This window comes from Rhineura floridana, chromosome 1 (genome assembly GCF_030035675.1).
Source record: "Rhineura floridana isolate rRhiFlo1 chromosome 1, rRhiFlo1.hap2, whole genome shotgun sequence".
In the NCBI taxonomy this organism is placed as follows: domain Eukaryota; kingdom Metazoa; phylum Chordata; class Lepidosauria; order Squamata; family Rhineuridae; genus Rhineura; species Rhineura floridana.
In genome coordinates, this window is record NC_084480.1 from 89091565 (window position 1) to 89106949 (window position 15385).

At 44.8% G+C, this 15385-nt stretch overlaps 1 non-coding gene across 1 annotated transcript; it reads left to right on the forward strand.

The window, feature by feature from the left end:
• The first annotated feature begins 13805 nt into the window (after positions 1 to 13805).
• Positions 13806 to 13882, forward strand: TRNAA-UGC (transfer RNA alanine (anticodon UGC)). The gene has a single exon. It is a non-coding gene; the product is annotated as a tRNA-Ala (tRNA).
• The last annotated feature ends 1503 nt before the right edge of the window (positions 13883 to 15385 follow it).

Sequence of the window (15385 nt, forward strand, 5' to 3'; positions counted from 1 at the left end):
AGCTGCCCGGCTCACAGCCAAAATCTGAGCCTCCATGGACAGCTTGGAATCAAGTACAACCCCGAGGCTGCGGACCTGGTCCTTTAGGGGTAAACTCACCTCATTGAACTTCAGGTCAACGGTTCCCAACCTTCTCTTGTCCCCCACGAGCAGTACCTCGGTCTTGTCGGGGTTCAGTTTCAGCCTATTCCTTCCCATCCATCCGCTCACGGACTCCAGGCACTTGGACACGGTCTCCACAGCCAACTCTGGTGAAGATTTAAATGAGAGATAGAGCTGAGTGTCATCCGCATATTGGTGACACTGCAGCCCAAATCTCCTGATGATTGCCCCCAGCGGCTTCATATAAATGTTAAATAGCATGGGAGAGAGGATAGAACCCTGTGGCACACCACAATTGAGAGGCCAAGGGTCTGAAACCTCCTCCCCCAATGCCACCTGTTGGTACCTATCAGAGAGAAAGGAGCGGAACCACCGTAATACAGTGCCTCCTATTCCCAATCCCTCTAGGCGATATAAAAGGATACTGTGGTTGACAGTATCAAAAGCCGCTGAGAGAGGACAAGGAAGGTAAATTCTCCCCTATCTAATGCCCTCCTCATATCATCTACCAGAGCGACCAAGGCTGTTTCAGTTCCATGACCAGTCCTGAAGCCCGATTGGTATGGATCTAAGTAATCCGTTTCATCCAAGTGTGTCGACAACTGATTGGCCACCACTCGCTCAATGACCTTGCCCAAGGATGGTAAATTCGAAATTGGGCAAAAGTTATTAAAAACTTGGGGATCCAAGGAGGGCTTCTTTAAGATGGGCTTTACAATTGCCTCCTTGAGGGCTGATGGCATCACACCCTCTTTCAAAGATGCATTTACCACCGCCTTGATCCCCTCACCCAACTTCTCTCTGCATCTCATGATGAGCCATGATGGGCAAGGGTCAGTTAGACAGGTGGTAGGCCTTACAGTCGAGAGCACCTTGTCCACATCCTCAGAAGAGAGAGGCTGAAAATGATCCCAGCATACCGGCATGCAACCGGTCAACTCCGATTCATTCACTGTATCCACGGCGCACGGGATCGAGCTCTGTATGTGTTCGATTTTATCAGCAAAGTGCTTAGCCAAAGTGTCACAGGAGGCTTTTGACTGTTCCAAGGGTTCCTGAGCAACTGGACCGACCAGGCTTCGGACCACTTGGAACAACCTCCTGGGACAGCACTCTGCAGACGCAATAGAGGCAGTAAAGAAAGCCTTCTTTTCTGTCCTTATTGCCACTTGGTAGGCAGTTACTGCTGCTCTAACTTGTGTCCGGACACCTTCGGAGCGGGATTTCCGCCACCGGCGTTCTAGTCGTCTCACCTCCTGTCTCAGAATACACAGCCGTGGTGTATACCACGGTGCTAACTGAGTTCTATTCAGGGGGAGAGGACATTTTGGAGCCACCCGGTCTAACGCCCCGGTGATCTTTCCATTCCACTCCATCACCAGGTTGTCAACCGGGCAACCTTCAGCAGGTTCCAGTTCCCCTAGCGCAGTCAGGAATCCATCAGGATCCATCAGGCGCCTGGGGCGGACCATTCTAATAGGTCCATCACCCCTGCGGAGAGGGTGTGGCAGCGTGAAGTCCATGTTTACCAGATGGTGATCTGACCATGACACAGGAGTGGAAAGAACCACTCCCAACTTCAGAGCACTTTTCTCCTCTCCCAGGACAAATACAAGGTCGAGAGCATGACCAGCTACATGGGTGGGCCCAGTATTACTGAGGTGCAGTTCCCAGGAAGCCATGGTTTCCAGGAAATCCCAAGGGGCTCCAGTGAGAGTGGTCCCAGCATGCACGTTGAAGTCACCCAGCACTAACAATTCTGGGGACAACGCCCGTACAGCCGAGACCACCTCCAGCACCTCGGCCAGGGAGTCTGCTGTGCAGCGGGGTGGGCGGTACACCAGCAGGATCCCCAAACTGCCCTTCGGGCCCAACCTCCAGTACATGCAGTCAACAAACTTGGTCCTATAGAGAGGAGATCTGGCAAAAACCAAGGACTCCCGGTAAATGACTGCCACACCCCCTCCCCGCCTGCCCACCCTCGGCTGCTGTGCACAGCGGAAACCTGGCGGACACATGGCCTCGAGAATGGGTGCAGAGGCCTCATTCAGCCAAGTCTCCGTAATACATGACAGGTCTGCACACTCATCCAAGATCATGTCATGGATGAGTGAAGTTTTTTGTACCACAGACCTGGCATTGCACAACAGCAGACGAAGGTCGGTAGGAACCTTGCGTCCCCCAGTTATCGTCTGGTTTTGGGCAGACCCGGAACAGGGGATGGGTATAATGCATCTACCCCCTGTTCCCCTATGCTGGCGTGGTCTGCCTACAGCACCTTTCCAGTGCCTGCCGCCCAGTCTTTCAATGACTTGGCCCCTCACCTCCCCTGTCACATCCCCTCCTGACTTGCACATACTCTATCCCTGCCCGCCAATCAACAGGCCACCCAGTCTAAAACAATAATAGACCATAAACCCACCCCCAAGTGATAAATAACAAAAATAAAACAAAATAAAATACAGTTAAAATCAATATAATTAAAAATTACATCTCAGTCGCACATCCACACATCCATGTATCCATACACACTCCAGTCAACCCAGCACAATATCCTTCCACACCAGTGTCCAAGCCCCGCTCCACAGTAATAGCGGGCAGCAGCAGCAAGAGCCACTGCGATGGTAGCCCAGCAGCGACAGAACAGACCCGAAGCGATCCAACAATGGCAGAGCAGCAGCAACAGTCACAGAAGCCGCGTCCCGCCACACCAAGAACGACCAGCAGATGGCAGCACCAAGCCTGGCGAGAGAGGTTGCAACGGCAACAACAGCACCAGAGGCCCCGGCGTGATAGGCCGCAACGAAAAAGCGGTAGCGGGAACGGCGGCAGCAACAGCACGGACAACGATGTTCTGGGTGGCAGCACAACCGGGCGAGCCAGCGACGGGCAGCAGCACAGTCCGCAGCGACAGAAGCGGCGACACACGGGCGGGCAGCGACGGCGATGACGCGGCGGATCCGGCTGCAGCAATGGCGTCCCAAGGGCGGCACAACCGCAACCAGGCAGCAAAGCCACGGTAGCGACGGCGACAACGGGCCGGCAGCAGCACAGCACAGCACAGCCCAACAGCAGCAACAACGCACACAGGCGGCACCAACAGCAAAAACGAGGCCGGCCCAGGCAGCACGCCCCGCAACGACATCAGCGACAACAGCGAGCAGCGGCAGAGCCAAGGTCCCCAGCCATGGAGGTAGACAACAATAGCCAGTCCGTGATGACATGCAGACAGGTAAACAGGCAGATAGATGGCAATGTAGTAGGTGGAATAATGGCATCTGAAGGTTTTTTAAGAGCTGAAACGCGGAGCTCCCTGCCGAGCGTCTGTCTCTGCCGCCATCTTCTACACACACACACACACACACACAAAAACATGCCAGAGACATTTGAGTCAGATCAAGGACCGCATTTTGTAAGCAAGATAATTTGTGCTGTAAGTGGGGCCTTGGGGTTCAAGTGGAACCTTCATACTCCATGGAGACCACAATCATCCGGTCAAGTTGAACGCGCTAACCGGACGGTTAAGACTTTGTTGACTAAGTTATGTCAAGAAACCAAATTGAATTGGGTAACAGCATTGCCATTGGCTTTGACCATTATGAGAAATACTCCAAGGGGAAAAACGAAATTGACTCCTTTTGAGTCACTGTTTGGCAGACATCCCATTGAGCCTGGGCCCCAGACAGAGATTAGTGGGGAATTGGGGAACAGACAGTTATTAGAGTATGTTACTGCCTTGCAGGGTGTTTTGTCCTCTATTCACAGGCACAATCGTGAGTTTCAGAGGTTACCCTTGGATGTGGCGATCTATCAATATCAACCCGGTGATTGGGTACGAGTCCGGAAGTGGAAGCAAGAGCCCTTGCAGCCCACGTGGGGACCGCCTGAGCAGATTATCCTGATTACCGAATCGGCAGTAAAACTCGTAGGTCATAAGCGATGGGTCCACGCTAGCCGGATAAAGAGAGCAGAGCCTGTCATTACTGAGGAACCAGAGAAGGGAGTAGCCAAGGACTCCCCACCTGGAGGGGTAAAGGATCAAGCGCCTGAAGAAAAGTGGTTGTCGGAAACCGTGCCGGGTTTCAACCTGAAGCTCAAGTTGAAGAGACAGAGAGATTGAGATTGTATGGGAGGGTGTCCCCCGACACCACCGCCAGCAGTGTTTCCCAGTGATTGGAGGGGAGACACCTGGGGTCGTGTTACAGTAACTGTTATTTTGCCTCGTGTCCCTAGAATTGTGGATACACATAAAAGTCCTTTTCAAGATTATAACCTTATTTTACAAACAAATCTCACCCATCGACGACGTGTGTGGCGTAGATGGGCGGATCGATACATCCTTGATCAAGGCCCTTAAGCCAATGGGAGGAAGTGTTCCACCTCTCCCATTAATTGCAATTATAGCTGAAAGAGATGAAAGAAACCGAGGAACGTACCTTCGGGTTCCTGTAGTAGTGATCCAGCAATGGCCACCTTTAACTGGTTCATGCCTTGATAGACCATATCAGTGGCATACAGTAGTTCGGAGGACTTGGGTAAATCACAGAATTCCGAATAGTAATATTAGGTAAAGATCTAAGTTATACCTTATGTCAAGATGGGAAGAAACTCTGCAGGTATCAACTCTCTGGGCTTTAAGCTTATGTTTGGTACTATTTTGTGTCTCATTTCTTTATCTGTGGTATATATCTGCTTCCCAACTTCTTTTTCCACGCAAGAAACGAGAATACGCAGAGGTCAAAGGCGCTCATTCCAGAAGGAAAAAAGGGAAAATGTGTTTGTTGAACTCGCTCAAGAGGTAGCCAAAGGATTTAACCTTAGCAATTGTTGGGTCTGTGGCAATCCAAGAGGGTTTCCCCAGTGGCCATGGATGGCAATACCTCTCAACCCCAAGTGGTTATTAAGTAACCTTAGTGAGGTACACAATGGAATGGGAGTTTGGAAAACGAGTCACTGGTGGTATTTAAATTGGATTCCTACCGGCCAGTATTGTATTTCACAGAACTCTACTAAGGCAATACATTGGCTCGGAAATAGTAAGTGTAATTGGACTCTCCAATATGCTACTCGATATTATCCAGGACCTGGAGAGACCACCACTCCTTGTGCCTTGTGGAGTAATGGAACACATGTGGCATTAAAGAATGGTACTTGGGCACCATGTATTCAGATGAAAAAGGATGGGACAAATGATTCATATTCATGTCGTACCCATTGGAATAATTTAACTCAAGAGGGACAGTTATGTGCCTGGTTCAAAAGTAACAAGAATCAGTCCCTCAATAGAAAAGAATGGATTTGGCACCATTTAAATGGGACAGTAGTGAGTGGATTCCAAAACTATTGGGCAGTCTCTAACCATACAAAACCAGGGTGTGTCTGCAAATGGAAAAATGAAACAAGGTTATGGAGATGTACAGTAACCCAGGCTAGTTTAAGCCCTCTTGGAAATGAATCATACTACATCCCATATCAAATTAATAAACCCATGTTTAACAAAGAAGCACTTCCGGCATTAAAAGGTCATTATTGGATTTGTGGATCTGTAGCCTACTCAATTTTACCAATTAACTGGACAGGCATATGTTATATTGGGATTATACAACCCCAATATGCAATAAAAAGTGGAGGTTTGAATCCCTTAATCCCAGTGTTTGATGAAGAACAGTCTGAAAGAAAGAAAAGGGCACTTGATCTTTCTTTGACAAAGGGCCAAGGGAATGATTGGGAAGATACTTGGCCTCCAGAACGTATTATTGCAACTTACGATCCTTCCTCATGGGCACATGATGGCACAGCGGGATACCGTGGTCCAATATATATTTTGAATCGCCTCATTAGACTCCAGGCAGTATTAGAGATAATAACCAATCAAACAGCTAAAGCCCTAACATTGCTTGCTGATCAATCAACACAAATGAGAGAGGCTATACTCCAAAACAGACTGGCCTTGGATTATTTGTTAGCCAAAGAAGGAGGGGTCTGTGGACTCCTAAATTTGACAGAGTGTTGTTTGAGAATTGATGACAATGGCAAAATAATAAAAGACATAGCTAACAAAATCAAAAAGCTTGCTTATACTCCAGTGCAAACCTGGAAAGGAATAAATCTTGGAAACTGGGGAAGTTGGTTCAATTGGTTTGGAGGAATGAAGACAATGATTGTATTGGTTGCTCTGATTCTAATGGGATGTATGATTTTGCCTTGTTTGATGCCCATAATTATGAATGGTATTCGTAGTATAGCAGATAATGCAGCTAAGAATAGTATGCAGATGTATGGTAAAATTATGTATCAACAAATAATTCAAAATGAAGAAGCTATATGATATAAATATCAAAAAGCTTCTAAGGGGGGAATTGTGACACTGAACTTCATGTGTTTAAATGAAAAATATAGTTTCCCTCATGTTGCTTTAAAGTAAAAAGTGCTAGGCCTGTTTAAAATTATAGCATAGGCAAACTGACAGTATAACTTGCTTGTGTGTTAATTTGCTGACAGTTAATTTACTTGTGTGAGTGTTAAGAGAAAGGCTAATTTGCTGACTTGCATTATCATTGTTTGTTTAAAGCTGCATTTGCAAAACTAAGGTCTCAGGCTTTTTGTTTCAATGTTCAGCTGTGCTGTAGAAAAGTATCAAACTTTGTTGCAGATACAAGGTTAAACTGGACATAACAAGTTGTGAAAAACAAGTTCCAAATATGGACTTAGGAAAAGGGGATGTTACCAGAAGGAGATGGGCAGGGATTAAAGTGATGTAATTATGATCATAATGATGCATGAATAATTAGTAAAACAAAATTGATAAAAGACTTGACTGTGCCCAGAGCTTGGAAAAGTTACTTTTTTGAACTACAACTCCCATCAGCCCCAGCCAGCGCCATGCTGGCTGGGGCTGATGGGAGTTGTAGTTCAAAAAAGTAACTTTTCCAAGCTCTGACTGTGCCTAGTTGAGTCAGAACTAGCTTGCTACTTCTCCATGTGCACGTGCTAGTAATAAATATACTCCATCCTCCATCTTGTTTCGTTCGTTCTTGAGCTCTATTGGGTGAGTATCTGGGAGCGAATCCAGCCACTAGGACCCCTAAAAGGGGCCAGGGCGTATTGTTTATAACAGCGCTGTGACTAATGACACCACTGGGTCAAAGCCGAAAGGAAGCCCAGAGGCTGAAGCACACAGATACAAAAGGAAAGTCCGGAGTTGTACAATGTATAAAATAGGAACATGGAATGTGAGAGGCATAAACCAGGGAAAGCTAGAAATTGTCAAGAAAGAAATGGAACATATCAATATTACAATACTTGGCATGAGTGAATTAAAATGGATGGGAATGGGACTTTCAATCAGGCAACTACAAAATATTTTATGCAGTAAATGAGAAATTAAGAAGAAATAGGGTTGCTCTAATAGTGAGAAGTGATGTAGCAAAAGCAATTAGGAGCTATAATGCAAGGACTGAGCGAGTAATATCAATGAGACTAATGGGAAACCTATCAACATAACCATCATCCAAGTCTATGCTCCAACGGCAACACAGAAGAGGAAATGGAGAGATTTTATGCAGAAGTACAGGAAGAAATTGATCACACACCAAAACAGGATGCTCTGATAATCATGGGGGACTGGAATGCAAAAACAGGGAACAGAGAAGAACTAGAAATTGTGGGGAAATGGGGCTTAGGAAATAGAAATGAAGCAGGAGACAGACTTATTGAATTCTGTGAAGCCAATAATTTATTTCTTCCAAACACATTTTTCAAGCAACCGAAAAGACAACTGTATACATGGACATCACCAAATGGTCAATACAGGAATCAAATGAATTAAATAACTGGCAGCAGAACATGGAGAAGTTCCATACTTTCTGCGAAAAGAAGACCAGAAGCAGACCGCAGTACAGATCATGAACTGGTCATATCGAAAATCAGAGTAAAGCTAAAGAAGAACAGAAAAGCAATCATAATGCAAAATTACCATTTAAATAACATCCCAGAAGAATATAAAGATCAAATAACAAAGCAATTTGAGGCTTTAAACCTGATAGAGAACCAGAAGAACTATGGAGTAACATTATCTCCATAATGTCATTCCTTGGAGACATCATCAGGAAAGAATGCAAAACGACAATACCACTAGTTAAAAAAGACCTCAATGGATGACTGATGAAACTCTTAAAATGGTTAAAAATAGAAGGAAAGCAAAACTAAAAGGAGAGAGAAACATAGTTAAACCCTAAATGCAATAATACAGCAACTAGTACATAGGAACCAAGAGAACTACTACAATAATTAATGTACAGAAATAGAAAAAATGGAAACGGACTGCCTTCAAGTCGATTCTGATTTATGATGACACTATGAATAGGGTTTTCATGGTAAGCAGTATTCAGAGGTGGTTTACCATTGCCTTCCTCTGAGGCTGAGAGGCAGTGACTGGCCCAAGGTCACCCAGTGAGCTTCATGGCTGTGTGGGAATTCCAACCCTGGTCTCCCAGGTTGTAGTCCAACACTCTAACCACTATGCCACACTGGCTCTCACAGAAATAGAAGAGGATAATAAAAAAGGTAGAACAAGAGCACTATTCCAAAAGATTAGAGAAATCAAAGGGAAATTCAAACTAAGAGTAGGGATGTTGCATAATCAACAGGGAAACACACTGACTGACCAAGATAAAATAAAAGGAAGATGGAAGCAATACACTGAAGAATTATATAAAAGAGTTGCAAGGATGACAGATTCATTGCTGGAGGAACCATATGAAGAAGAACCAGAAATTTTAGAATGTGCGGTGAAAGCCGCACTTAAAATACTTGGAAGAAACAAATCACCAGGAATAGATGTAGCAGTTGAGTTGCTACAAGATACTGAGACTGAATCTGTCCAAATTTTGACAAAAATTTGTCAAGAAATATGGAAAACTAAACAATGACTAGAAGCATTCAATATGCATCCCAATTCCAAAGAAAGGGGATCCCAAGGAATGCAGTAATTATCGAACTATTGCCTTAAAATCCCAAGCAAGTGAAGTAATGCTCAAGATTCTACAATAAAGGTTCTTACCATATATGGACCGAGAATTGCCAGATGTCCAAGCTGGATTTTGAAAGGGAAGAGGCACCAGAGATCATATTGCAAACATACATTGAATAATGGAACAGATCAAGGAATTTCAGAAGAAAGTCACCCTGTGTTTTATAGATTACAGCAAAGCCGTTGATTGCGTAGATCATGAAAAACTATGGAATGCTTTAAAGGAAAAGGGGGTACCACACCATCTGATTGTTCTAATGTGCAGCCTATACTCTGAACAAGAGGCTACTGTAAGGACAGTATATGGAGAAACTGACTGGTTCCCCATCGGAAAGGGTGTGAGAGAGGGGTGTATTTTATCGCCCTAGTTCAGCCTTTCCCAACCAGTGTGCCTTCAGATGTTGTTGGATCACAACTCCCATCAGCCTCATCCAGCATTGCCAATGGCTGAGGCTGATGGGAGTTGTGGTCCAACAACATCTGGAGGCACATCGGTTGGGAAAGGCTGCCCTAGTTGTATAATCTATATGCAGAACATATCATAGGGAAAGTGGGATTGGGCCAAGATGAAGGAGGTATGAAAACTGGAGGGAGAAATATCAATAATTTAAAATATGCAGACAATACCATACTACTAGCAGAAACCAGTAATGACCTGAAACAAATGCTGATAAAATTTAAAAAGGAAAGCACAAAAGCAGGACTATAGCTGAATGTCAATAAGACTAAGGTAATGACAACAGAAGTTATATGTAACTTCAAAGTTGATAATGAGGATATTGAACTTGTCAAGGATTATCAATACTTTGGTGCAGTCATTAACCAAAATGGAGACAATAGTCAAGAAATCAGAAGGCTAGGACTGTCAAGGGCAGCTATGAGAGAACTAGAAAAGATCCTCAAATGCAAAGATGTATCACTGAACACCAAAGTCAGGATCATTCAGACCATGGTATTCCCGATCTCTATGTATGGATGTGAAAGTTTGGACAGTGAAAAAAGGGGATAAGAGAAAAATCAGCTCATCTGAAATGTGATGTTAGATGAGAGTTTTGCGGATACCATGGACCGCAAAAAAGACAAATAATTGGGTGTTGGAACAAATTAAACCAGAACTATCACTAGAAGCTAAAATGATGAAACTGAGGTTATCATACTTTGGACACATCATGAGAAGACCTGATTCCCTAGAAAAGACAATAATGCTGGGAAAAACAGGAGTAGAAAAAGAGGAAGACCAAACAAGAGATGGATTAATTCCATAAAGGAAGCCACAGATCTGAACTTACAAGATCTGAACAGAGTGGTTTACAACAGATACTACTGGAGGTCGCTAATTCATAGGGTCGCCATAAGTTGTAATCGACTTGAAAGCACATAACACACACACACACAGGACTTTGCACTGAGCCGGGAAACTAACTGGTACCTGGTGCAGTCATGCCAGTACTGGTGTAATATGTTTTGACCATCCTGCCCCAGTCAACAATCTGGCTGCTGAATTCTGCACCAGCTGCAGTTTCTGAACCATCTTCAAAGGCAACCCCACATATAACACATTGCAGGAATCCAACCTAGAGGTTACCAAAGCATAGACAACTGAAGAATTCTAAGACATTAAAGTTTAATACATTTGATTTGTAGACATTTAGTGATTTTTAATACATGGAAGATCAAAATAAAGTCACCCCACTGAATATTTTCATACTTTGTAGCAGTAGAGTCACCAGACCATTTAAGGGACATTGTTTTAATATGTTGTTCTGAACTTGGCAACCCAAGAGAACATAATGAACAATCCTCACTTAGGGGCTTAACAGCTTTATAGGATATAATGAGCATGCTTTATTTATTTATTTATTTATTTATTTATTTATTCGATTTATTTCATTCGATTTCTATACCGCCCACAGCCCAAGGGCTCTCAGGGCGGTGCACAACATGGATAAAATACAATAAAATCACAAAAACAGCAAAGTATACATTATTAAACAAATAGCTTTACTTTCAGAACACTCCAGTTCTAATGGTCTTCATGTAGTTATGGCAAGGATCCTCGCAAATCGCCTCCTGCAGATCTCAGAGGATGTCCTCCCCGAATCTCAAAATGGGTTCCCCCTTCCAGGGGGACAGTGGACATGATCTTCACTGCACAACAGCTTCAAGAAAAATGCAGGGGGCAGAATCAACCTTTATATATGGCATTTATTGATCTGACGAAAGCCTTTGACATTGTGAATCAAACCGCTCTCTGGGCCATCCTTCTGAAAACTGGATGCCCTGATAAATTTGTGAATATTTTGCAACTCCTTCATGACAACATGACAACAACAATTTTGGATAACAATGGCTTTCAGAGCAATCCATTCAGAGTCGGATCAGGTGTAAAACAGGGATGTGTCATTGCTCCTACCTTATTTGCTATCTTCACTGCTATGATTCTATACCTTATTGAGGGGAAACTTCCTACTGGTGTGGAAATCATATAGTGAACAGATGGAAAGCTTTTAATCTCAGTAGGCTGAAAGCAGAAAGAAAGGTAATGTCAACCTCTGTTGTAGAACCTTAATATGCCGATGATAATGTTGTCTCTGCACATTCAGAGAAAGATCTTCAAACTATCCTAAATGTCTTTGCAGAAGCATATGGAAAGCTTGGGCTCTCACTTAATATTAAAAAAAAAAGTGCTTCATCAACAGGTGCAAACTAGTCCCTCTGTAGCTCCATCAATCCAGCTTAATGGTGTGACGTTGGAGAATGTTGATCACTTCCCCTATCTTGGCAGCCATCTCTCTGTAAAAGCTGACATTGATGCTGAAATTCAACATCGTCTGAGCTCTGAGAGTGCTGCATTCTCCTGAATGAAGCATAGAGTGTTCGAGGATAGGGATATTCGCAGGGAGACCAAACTGCTTATTTACAAAGCCATTGTACTACCGACCTTACTGTATGCCTGTGAAAAATGGACCATTTATAAATGCCACTCCCAACTTCTTGAAAGATTCCACTAACGCTGCCTCTGGAAAATTCTGCAAATTACTTGGGAAGACAGATGGACTAATGTTAGCGTTTTGGAAGAAGCAAAGACTACCAGTGTTGAAACAATGATCCTTCAACATCAACTTCACTGGACTGGCCATGTTGTTCGAATGCCTGATTACTGTCTACCAAAGCAGCTACTTTACTCCCAACTTAAGGATGGAAAATGGAACATCGGTGGACAGCAAAAAAGGTTTAAAGATGTTCTTAAAGTGAATCTAAAAAAATGTAACATGAACATCGACAACTGGGAAGTCTTGGCCCATGAACGTCCCAAATGGAGGTTGGCTATTTATCAAAGGTGCTGTGGACTTTGAAGAAGCACAAATACAGGGTGAACGGGACAAACAAGCTAAGCAGAAGGCATGTCAAACAAATTCTCATAGCGACTATCTTCCATCTGTAAACCTATGTCCTCACTGTGGGAGGCTTGTGGATCCAGACTTGGCCTCCACAGTCACTTATGGACCCACTGTTAAAGACCTTATCTTGGAAGACAATCTTACTTGGCCACGAGTGCACGCCAATGAATGAATGAATGAATGAATGAGTTCTGGCAATCATCACTGGCAGTCTTTTGAACAAAATACTTTAAATTCTGGTTCACAACTTGGACAACTACAAGCAGTGTTAGAGACTTTTTAAGAAAGCCCTTTCTGCATGGTAAAACTAGATCATCTTGCTTATTTCATTATGCTTCATTACTAATTAAGTTGCACTTCTCTTTCCAAAGATGCCTATGAAACTTCACAATTGTCACGAGCCCTTATTCATGAATGTGGAAAAGCCAAGCTCATTTTGCTAACCCAGTTGTGCCACCAGTGGTGGACCATGGGGCCCTTTACACACACACTCAAATGACAGTATCATATCATCTTTCTTTTCTTCTGTCTTTTTACTTTATACCAGGTGTGGGGAACCTTCAGCCTGCAGGCCTAATAAGGCCCACCAGCTTCCCCATTTGGCCTGCAAGGCCATTTTAGCTAAGCCACACCCACCTGTCATATACATGACATCTTATATGGGGTAGGTAAAGATGTGGCTGAGCCAAAGGGGTCTTACAAGCACCCACAAACAGCTATCAGAACTTACTTAGCTCCGTCTGCAGTGCTTTGCAAGCCTCAGCAATCAGCTGATTGCCTATGCAGGTAAAAACATGTGACTGACAGGTCAAACTTGGCCTGCTGGAGGTAGATGAGATAAGGATCAAGCCCACTAGCTGGATCCAGTTTCCTACCCTTGCTTTAGAGAAAATGGATTCAGTGCTGGGGGGAGCAAAAACACTCAAGACAGTCAGGCTCACCATTTTCACCTCTCAGAGAACCGGGATTCTAGACCCAGAAGCACTCTGCACAATGAAGAGGGTGGGTGCAACTGATTACAGCAAGGGTAGGGAACAGGATCCAACAAGTGGGCTAGATCCTGACCTCCCCAGCTCCACGTGGGCAATTTTAAAATGTGGATGGGCTGCCCATTGGGAGCACACACTCTAAGCACACTCCCAATTCTTTCCTTTCTCCCTTTGCAGGCATGGCTTCAAACCCTGGGCTCCTACTGGGAGAACAGGCAGGATATACATCTAATTAATAAATGATAAATAAACCTGTTCCTACATATACTCCCTATTCTCTTTGGGGATGAGGCATAGCTCAGTGGCAGAGCATCTGCCTTGCATGCAGAAGGCCCCAGGTTCAATCCCTGGCATCTCCAGGTAGGACTGGGAGAAAATCCTGCCTGAAAGCCTGGAGAGCAGCTGCCAGTCAGTGTGGACCATACTGAGCTACTTAGACTCTTGGTCTGACTTGGTATAAGGTATACGTTCCTATGTTTGTAGATAGTCTCCTACGCAGAACAGCTATCATGTACATATCTCCAGCAAGACCAGCATCCGGAGGAAGCATCATCAGGCACCTGCTGACAGCCATGCCTGCTGAAGGCCCACTTTCAACCCATGGGGCCCCCTAGGCCTGTGGTTCCACCTCCTTGGCTGTTGCTGCTTCTTTGCCTGCCCTTTATGAGTATACAAATAGTGGCCAGAGCAAGGAGATGAGCAGCAGCCAAGACTAACCTTGCTGTCTACCTTGAGTGACCATGCAGACTGGGTCCAGAGAAAAAACCTACTCAGGCATTTGGTACCCATGAGTACTGAATGTGTGAAGAGGCCAGCGAGAATGCATGGCTCTAGCTTCACCTCCTTGACACCTGCTGGCCATACCCCAAAGTGTGACCTTTCCTCATGTGAACCCACCCAGACCCTGAGATTACCACTGAGGCCATTCTGGGAGGTCTGGAGGGTGGTGATGAGAGAACAGGCCTTTTTCTGTAGAAGCTTCCCATCTATGGAATGCTCTCCCAAGGAACGCCTGCCTGGCACAACCGTGACCATCGTTTCGACTCCAGGCAAAGTTGTCCCCCACCCCCTAGGCATTTGAGCAGCCCCAATGCTAGAATGTTTTTGCTCTGATTATGTTGCAAAGTGGTCAGTTAAGGGTTCTGTCCCATGAAGTCCTAAGCACCCAGAAGTGCCCCTTTTCAGCCTAACAAAGGACCTTGGCTCAGTGGTAGACCATCTGCTTTGCATGCAGAAGATCCCAGATTCAATCCTTAGCATCTCCAGGTAAGAATATAAAAAGAGCCTGCTGATTAGGCCAGTGGCCCATCTAGTCCAGCACCCTGCTTTCACAATGGCCAACCATATGCCTACGGGAAGAATGCAAGCAGGACCTGAACACGGCAACGCTCTCCCCTCCTGCATTTTCCAACAAATGGAATTCAGAAGCATGCTGACTTCAACAGTAGAGGTAGAAGATGGCTGTCAGGCTTAGTAGCCACTGATAGCCTTATCCTCCATGCATGTGTCTAATCCTCTTTTAAAGCCATCCAAATTGGTGGACATTGCTACCTCTTGTGGAAGCGAATTCCATCATTTCACATCATACTGTCTGAAGAAGTACTTTCTCTTGTCTGTCCTAAATCTTCCAACATTCAGGTAGGACTGAGAAAGGCTTCTTGCTGAAACCCTGGAGAGCTGCTGCTAGTCACTATGGGCGATATTGAGCTAGATGGACCAATGCTTGACTAGGTATAAATCAGCTTCCCATGTTTCTGTTCATGTATCACCTGAGAAGCTATGGCTTGCACATGTGGTGGCATTGAGGAGCAGGTCTACCCCCACACGTTCCTGCTAGCTTTTTCAGGTGTTTAAAACCAAAC